The sequence below is a fragment of the Triticum dicoccoides genome, chromosome 7A, assembly GCF_002162155.2.
Source record: "Triticum dicoccoides isolate Atlit2015 ecotype Zavitan chromosome 7A, WEW_v2.0, whole genome shotgun sequence".
NCBI lineage: Eukaryota > Viridiplantae > Streptophyta > Magnoliopsida > Poales > Poaceae > Triticum > Triticum dicoccoides.
Window position 1 is genome coordinate 669460091 of NC_041392.1, and position 8050 is coordinate 669468140.

Consider the following 8050-nt stretch of genomic DNA (forward strand, 5'->3'; position numbering starts at 1 on the left):
GTATGGACTTTTGAATGGATTGGCTAGAGCATGAATTCAATATTTCAACGCAACCCCTCACGTCTACGCTGCTCCAGGCCTTAGGCGTGGGATCAATGTAGGCTGCAACTTTTTTTATTTAATGGTGTAGACCGGGTCTTGAACTTGAGACCTCTTGGCTCTGATATACCATATTAAATTCATGTTCCAAAGAGTTCATTCAAGAGTCCAAACTAAAGGAGAGAGGCGGCAATGTATTTCAACATGCTTCATGTACAGCCAAATTGCTCTTTTGCATATTCGGACTTTTCCTATTCTTCTGTGTTTTGTTTGTTTGGCCTTGCCTCGTATTTGTTTTTCACTTACTGAAAAAGCAGAACACATGCTACCTACCGTAACAAAAAGGCTGTACATACCTTCAGATTGCTAACAATTGATTGAGCATCCGGAATAGAAGGCTGCAGGTTATGTGCTGACAGAAGAGGCGTCAAAGAAAGTACAAAATTTGATCTGCTTCGACGTGCTGCCTATGTAGTACCAAAGGTTAAATTCAGTGTTACATCATGAAACTAGATAAAAAAACAGCGCAAGAAGATAAGGAAACACATTGAACCATATACAATAAGCTTCTAGAAGAAATAACAAAGGTCCTGTTTGTTTGGCTTATGCTTCTGCTTTTGCAGCCTTTTCATTTTGGCTTAAAAGCCAAAAAAGCTCCTATAGGGGCTTTTGGCTTATGAATCAATATTGTTATATGATGGTATTAAAGCACCCTATTTCTTTTGAATTGGCAACTTCTCCTATCTCCGGTGGAGCAGAAAGGAAATTCACTCTCGTAAATATTTCAGTTCACATAAGAACTAGAGTTCTATTCCAAACAAAATTCACTCAAATAGCTCCAAGTGTACAAAGGTTAAATCAATCACATCAGTTCACCATCGAAAATGTTAGTTAGCTATCTGAATTTTAACAGAAAGTATAACAATGAAGAAAGTTACCTGTAGTGAGTATGCCAGATGGAGATTTTCCTCAATAATGTCTTGTCTGTAAGACAAAGCTTTTGATGCGGCATCAAGGGAATCTTGTTGGTGCTGATCAAATTCCTGAAAAAAGTGTGTTATAGAATAATCTGGTGTACACCGAGATAGTAATTTAACCTGATAGGATAAAGATACTTGCCCTTCGCATATATGCAATACGTTTTTCCAAAACAAGCTTCTCATTAAGTATGTGGGATTCCTATCAAGAAACGTAGGATATCAGATCATATACCAAAAACAGAGGAAGTGAAAGGAAAAAAAGGTAACGATTATTTGAATGCATAACCACCTTCACTGAATAGTCAACAAGATGCATTCTTAAACGAGCAATTTGTTCTTCATGTTCTTTAACCTTAGCAAGAATATCCTGTGGAAGGAACTATCTTCATCAGGACATTAGATCACATATGTGCCAGATAGGCCAAACCAAATTTTATATACCTGCTTCAAGATGATGTTTGAGCTCATCTCCATGCCTTCTCCAGCTAAGTTGAGCCCAGAAGCATGCTCTTCTTCGTGGTGCCTGAAAGGAAAGGATCATTTTTTTTATGACAGTTCTTCAGGAAAAAGATTCACACAATGATGGGAAATTTTAAGTGGCGTTAAGCCATAGAGATACCTTGCTGATGAGGGAGAACGCGATGAGGGAGAAGAGACCTGAGATTGCACACCAGTCTCAGCAGCAATTTGCTCCCCAGGCTGGCTGCTATCCAGGCACTCTTGTTCCATGGAGTCCAGCAACATCTGCTCTTCACGTTCAATGCTTTGCAAATTTGATGATGAAGGAGTGGTACTGAACAATTTTGCGTCCTCTGTCTTATTCCCAACCGAAGCACTTGAATGAGAGCTTTGCTGTTGGTTTTTCCTTTGTACATAATTTAGCGGGGTCTGTAGTTTTTGCTGCTCTTTCTTGTTTTCAGTTCGGTCAGTGCCACCCTTGGTGGTTGTGTAGCTTTGCCCCATTTTGGTGGCCTTTCTTCTAATGCAAAAGAAGTGTGTTCTGACGCGCTTTTGAGGGGAAAAAGCGCTTGAACAAGAGGTTCTGTAGGCCTTGATATCGTGGTCCAGATCCAGCCCAGCGGAAGAAGTTTTACTGATGATAGCAAATTTATTTATTGTTAGAGCAGTATGAGAGAAGAGAAACTTGATTCCCTTTGATCCATATTAATTGTTGCTGATTTAGTACTACTAAATCAGCGACAACTAATATGAATCGGAGGGAGTAATATATTGTGTTAAGCTATGATTTGGCGCGACTTTATTTGCAATGTATTACAGTGCAGGAAAATGGCCAATAAATATTTGCTATAGCACTCAGATTTTCGGGTGGTAATCTCTTTATTTGAAAGATAATGGTAATACCGGAGGAGTAGAAATGAATGAAAAGGGCCAGGTTGCGAAGAATTGCTGCTAGAGTCAGGAAGATTCATACCCTCTCTTAGCATGTTTGATCGCATCTTCGGCTTTCTCAAGACCCCCATGCGTTTCATCTGATGAACCTCTTCCTCGCCTCAAATACTGTTTCTCTGAAGGACAGAATACTTTCTCAACTGGATCCACCCATTGTATGCTAGATCTAGAGGACATTGGATGCTTGCTAATGGCTTCCTTGAATGCTGATTCAGCAGCCCCTCTGTCAGATTCAGTAACTACCCCAATTTGTCCAGTGACATCCTGGAGGTTTAAAAGGTGCTCGATTCCGGCAAGCATATTGTTGTACTTCTCCCTGATATCAGTATTGAAAGCTAGCTTGATCCTCCGAAGATTGGGCATTGCTCCTGCCATGAAAGCCAGACAAAGTACGCCACACCTAAACTCGAAATACTTGAGAACTGGGAGTGCCCCTTCGTTGAAGATGATTCCTCCCTCAGGGGCTGTCTGGACCCACAATGAGAGGACTGCGAGGGAGGGTAATCCTGTGAGGATATCAATATCATTCGTCAGCAGTTCTTTAACAGCAACTTTCACAATGCAGATTTTGCGGAGTTGTCCAATCCACTTGGGAAGTCTGGAAAAGATGCATATGGGCGGCAACAGCTCAAGCCTCTCAAGGAAGACTGGAGCAGAGGACATGCTGCTCGAGCCATCAACGAGAACAACCATGCCTGCAGTACCAGGAGCCAGAGTGACAGATTTGAGGTTACAGAGTTTCCCAAGTGAAGAGGCCAGAGCTATCAGATTTCTCTTCAAATGTTCACTAGATGGTAATCTAGAATATGTGAAATGTAGATCCCGCAGGTTTGTCAGCTCGCCACGGCTCCATAAATTGTCTTCAGAGTTATTACCAAGGTCAAAATACTTTAGTGTACGTAGAGATCTTATATGGCCAATCCCGTCAGGTAGATTTGTTCCACCTCGAAGACAGAGATGCAACAAGCTCGGAAGGCGAACAATGTCTGGTGGAATGGCGCATACTCTTGAATTTATTTCCAGTGTTTCCAAATGTTTCATAGCTTCAATCTGATATGGTAACTTCACAATGGCACTACATGTGACATGCAAATATCTCAGTCGAAACAGTTCACTAATTCTTGTAAGGTCCAAACTCATATTTCAAAGATCGACCCAAAGACGAAGGTTTAGAACTCGAAAAAACTTAAACACCATCAATGAAGGCATGCAGTTAAACAGTCCAAAAAAGAAGAGTGATCGAACTTGTGATAATCTGGTACTAGCTGGTGTAGTTGCATATGTTGCACTGCCAAAGTGGAGCGACAATCGGCGAACTTTATCAGGAAGTAGCATTGCTGTTTGAGAATAATCCACTACAGTGATGAAGTTCTCTTCAATAGACTTGTATGTAATAAAATCAAGAACCATATGATGGACTGAATAAGACAATAGATCATAACTGTAGTTGATATCCATAACTTGGATCAGGCCCATACTGACAAGCTCATCAAAATAGCTTATTGCAACTTCCTCCATGTCTTTCCCTAACTGTGCACATATGAAATCCTCAGCTAGCCATTGCTTCACCAAATCATCCTTCAAGAATATGTAGCCCTCTGGACATGTACTAAGATAAAGCAGACATGTCTTCAAATAATGTGGAAGACTATCAAACCTAATGTTCAATAATTGTTCCATAAACCTTTCCATGGTAGGATGTGCCTGCAGCCGCATATTTGAACCAAGAGAACTCTGCACAAAGCCCAGTTGATCTAGTTTCTCAGGTCGGCTTGCTAAAAGGCTGGCTACCATGATAATTGCTAGCGGCAAACCACCACATTTTCTCAAAATATGAGGTAAAACGTGATCGAAATGTTGAGGACTTTGATTTTCTGAGAGAATTCTTTGGAGCAATAATTTTTGTGAGTCATTGTCGCTTAGAAATTCCATCTGAAAAATATGGACAGGGTGAAAACTGCAGCATGCCTGAGCTACTTCCATAATTTCTGTCGTAGCTACTATTCTACTGCATGAACTACCCTCTGGAAAAGCACGACTAAGAACATCCCACACTGATGTAGCCCACAAGTCATCAATTACAATGAAGTACCTGGCAAATAATTTATGCATAATAAAAATGATTTGTCAGCCAAAATGAAAATACAACATAAAACGGAATTTAAGTTTATTAGATCATTAGTTTCTTTGGGATACAAAGGAATTCAGGGAGTTACAGTAGAGAATGCACAACCACCGCGATTTCAATATGGTGACAGCAAACTTGCTTGATAGAACGACTTTTCATGAACCACAATTTTGATGGCACCCATTAAGAAGTATATTAACCCAAGGTACGATTGCCCATGAATAGCTCTAGGAGGACAAGTTAAGCTGAAGTCCAAACAAACAGGGCTCAACTTGGAAAGAAAGCAAAGCTATGAACCAGGTATTCGCTTGTTTTGCTTCTGACGTAACAAGGGAAGCAGAGCTTAGCTATGAAGAAGTCGGGTGTGTGCTCATTGTGTTATGCATCTTCCATTTTGAGCCAATAAAATTCACCCTTTGCCGAAAAGAAACGCTTATTTCTAAGCCCTTGCAGCAGCTGTAAGCCTAAAGCCTCTCTCAAATTACCAAAGTGGGTGTAGTGAATTGAAATAGTCAAAATCAATTTTTCTCTATGGATTTACATTCTGAAGAAGTAATTCCACGAACGTCGCGGCACTAAAAGTGCAATTTAATTGGACGATGTTTCTCATACTGTAAATTCCTGAATAGATGAAGTGAATCTGCCAATAAATGAAGCAGATATATGGACTCTGACCTCTTATCTTGTAGATGTTCTTTGAGATCACGGATGAGGTGGTGCATGTCGGCAGGGTCTGGCAGTTGGTGCGGACGAACTTGTGAGAGTATACTGCTGATGATGCCCCTCATATTGGGCTTTTGTGCTGTCCGCACAAAGGCGACACACTCGAACTGTCCCTGGAGCTTACCCAACAATTTCAGGGCAAGCGTGGTTTTACGGATCCCTGCAACACCGACGATTGCTACCACCTTGAGCTGCTCCTCTCCATCAGTCAGAGACCGGTGGAGCTCACCCACAGGGCCTTCCATGCCTACATGATCACCAGGCTCCGCGCACACAGTGCGGCCAGTAGCAGGAGAGTATTCAGGACCGGAGGCACAATCATCGAACTGGTACCTCCAGTACCTCTCGCTCGCCTCCTGCGCTCGGGTCCTGAACTCTAGGACCCTGCTGTTGATCCATGGGAGCCACCTCCGCCTCCTCGGAAGGCGATTGATCTTCAGCCGGGCGACACTGGCATTACGCCGAGCAGGTCGCCTGCGGGTCTCCGCGGCGTTGACGAATCGGTCGGCGCAGTCCTCCACGTCGTAGGACAGCTCGCGCACCTCCTTCATCCAGCACCCCGCCGCTACGGGAGGGTCCTGCGCGTTCGAGAGGCTCAGCAGGAGGCTCTGCAGCTCGTGGAGGTCGGCGGCCAGGTGCCCGATCCCATCCATCGCAGCCCCCCGCAGAGCCCAGTGCCCGGTCGCCAGGAGCTCGTCGAGCTTCCGTGGGAGGGAGCCCATGGCGCCCAGCGACGAACTAACTGGGCTCAGCTCCATTCGCGCCCTCTTGCCAAAACCAAAACAAAGAGCGAGCATTACTTCATGGAAACAGATGCAGAGTATTTAGTAAGAGAGGGAATTCTATCCACCCAAGAGGGAATACAGGGTGGGACGGGAGCTACATCAGCGGCGAAAACTCCCGGTGCCGCCGGGCGGTGGCGGTGGCGCTCGAGCGCAACCTCCGCCGGCGCTCACCATCGACGGGGGAACACGGGAGAGCAAACCAGCAAAATGGAGCGAGCCAGGCTATTCGGCCAATCATAATTAGCTCCACCTATGGTGGTCCAGATATTAAAAAAGACTAGCCAATGTCATGTCATCTACGGTCCATTTTATAATCAATATGTACAATAATAGATTAAAAGAATGTACTACTTTTTTATTATTAGTCAATGTATACGTGCAATGCACGTTAATTTGGAAATATATTAAGGCCTCCTTTAATTTGAATGATTTTTCATAAGAAAAACGCAGGAATTCTCATTTCATAGGATTTGCTACTGTAGCGATGTTTGATTTGCAGGAACAAGTATGGAGGAATACTGTTGCAATCCAGAGAAACACTGTTGGTTTCATGTGATTTCGCATGAAGTAAAACATTGAGTCAGACCTCTTTTTTACACAAAGACCGAGGCAAGAGGGATAAAGTTGCATACCAGCGCATAATTTCTGTACTAAATAATGCATTCCTTTGATTTCAGTTCCTGCATTTCAAATGTTCCATTTGTTTCATATTCCTATACTTTTCACTGTTTTTCAATCCTCTGTTTTACAACTGCAATCCTATAGATTTCCTGTATTCTTTCTATTCCAGTGTTTTTGCAATCCTGTGAATCAAAGAGGCCCTAAGTGCATGCAGATATTAAGTAGGATATTTTTGCGTGTTATTATGTGATTAGCACTATATTTGGCATGAAATTAACTGCACGCTAAACGTGTTGAGCGCTCAACATTAAAGCAATCTAGATTGTTGGATTGACATGATTTGATGGCCGAGATTAATTGGATCTGCCTCTTTGGCCTTTTTTATATTGGTATAGATATAGATGTGGCTCACCTTTCATTCTTACAAAGTGCCTAGGAGCATGTGCTAAAGTTGACTCTTCACGAAGAGCCCGTTTACCTTTCCTCTCCTCTTTTATTTCCTCCAACTAAACAGAAATATACTAGTTTATTCTTTATAACCCGCTGACTCAGTTTTATTGTACTTGCTCTAACCATAACAACAAATGAAGAGCATGGTAAATTGAACGTTCCTCATGACAATTTATATTGTCAGAGGATGACAAATTTATTTAACAAGTACCATAGCAGAGAACGTCAGTCAGCACAATAACATTTCCCTAAATTTGTAATTTTACTATATATAATTGTACTTGGATATTTTGTAATTGTGTAGCTTTACTATGCTATTCTGTAATTTTAATATACAACTATACATAGATATCATTTAGCAACATCTTACTCAAACCACTCTATAGCAAGGCTATGACCAGCTATTTAAAGCTTTGCTCCTACAGCTAATGGAGTAACTTAGCTAATACCATAACACACAAATTTTCTTATTTGAAAAATAGTTAATGATTAGAGAAATGTTTGTGGTAACACAATATGTCATTGTAATATAACGCACTCCAAGATAAAATGAGCCTACATCTGAATAAATGAAATCTTGTGATACCACACATATACTACTATCCATTATGAAGGTAATAAGATAGACTAATATATAGCAGCCAATAAAGCGAGATGATAGTGACAAATAACTAGCAAAGTGAGATGCTAACTTAGACTAATTGACAAATATATAGCAGCCAATAAAGCGAGATGCTAGTGACAATAACTAGCAAAGCGAGATGCTAACGTAGACTAATTGACAATTATATAGCAGCCAATGAAGCGGGATGCTAATGACAAATAACTAGCAAACATACACATACGGTCTAACATAAGATGCTAAAGGTAAACCAACTGACAAATATAGATTTATTATTTAAGGAGAGATGTGA

At 41.6% G+C, this 8050-nt stretch overlaps 1 pseudogene; it reads right to left on the minus strand.

The window, feature by feature from the left end:
* Window positions 1–6307, minus strand: part of LOC119328549 — a 10256-nt pseudogene extending 3949 nt beyond the window's left edge.
* Between the last annotated feature and the right edge of the window lie 1743 nt (window positions 6308–8050).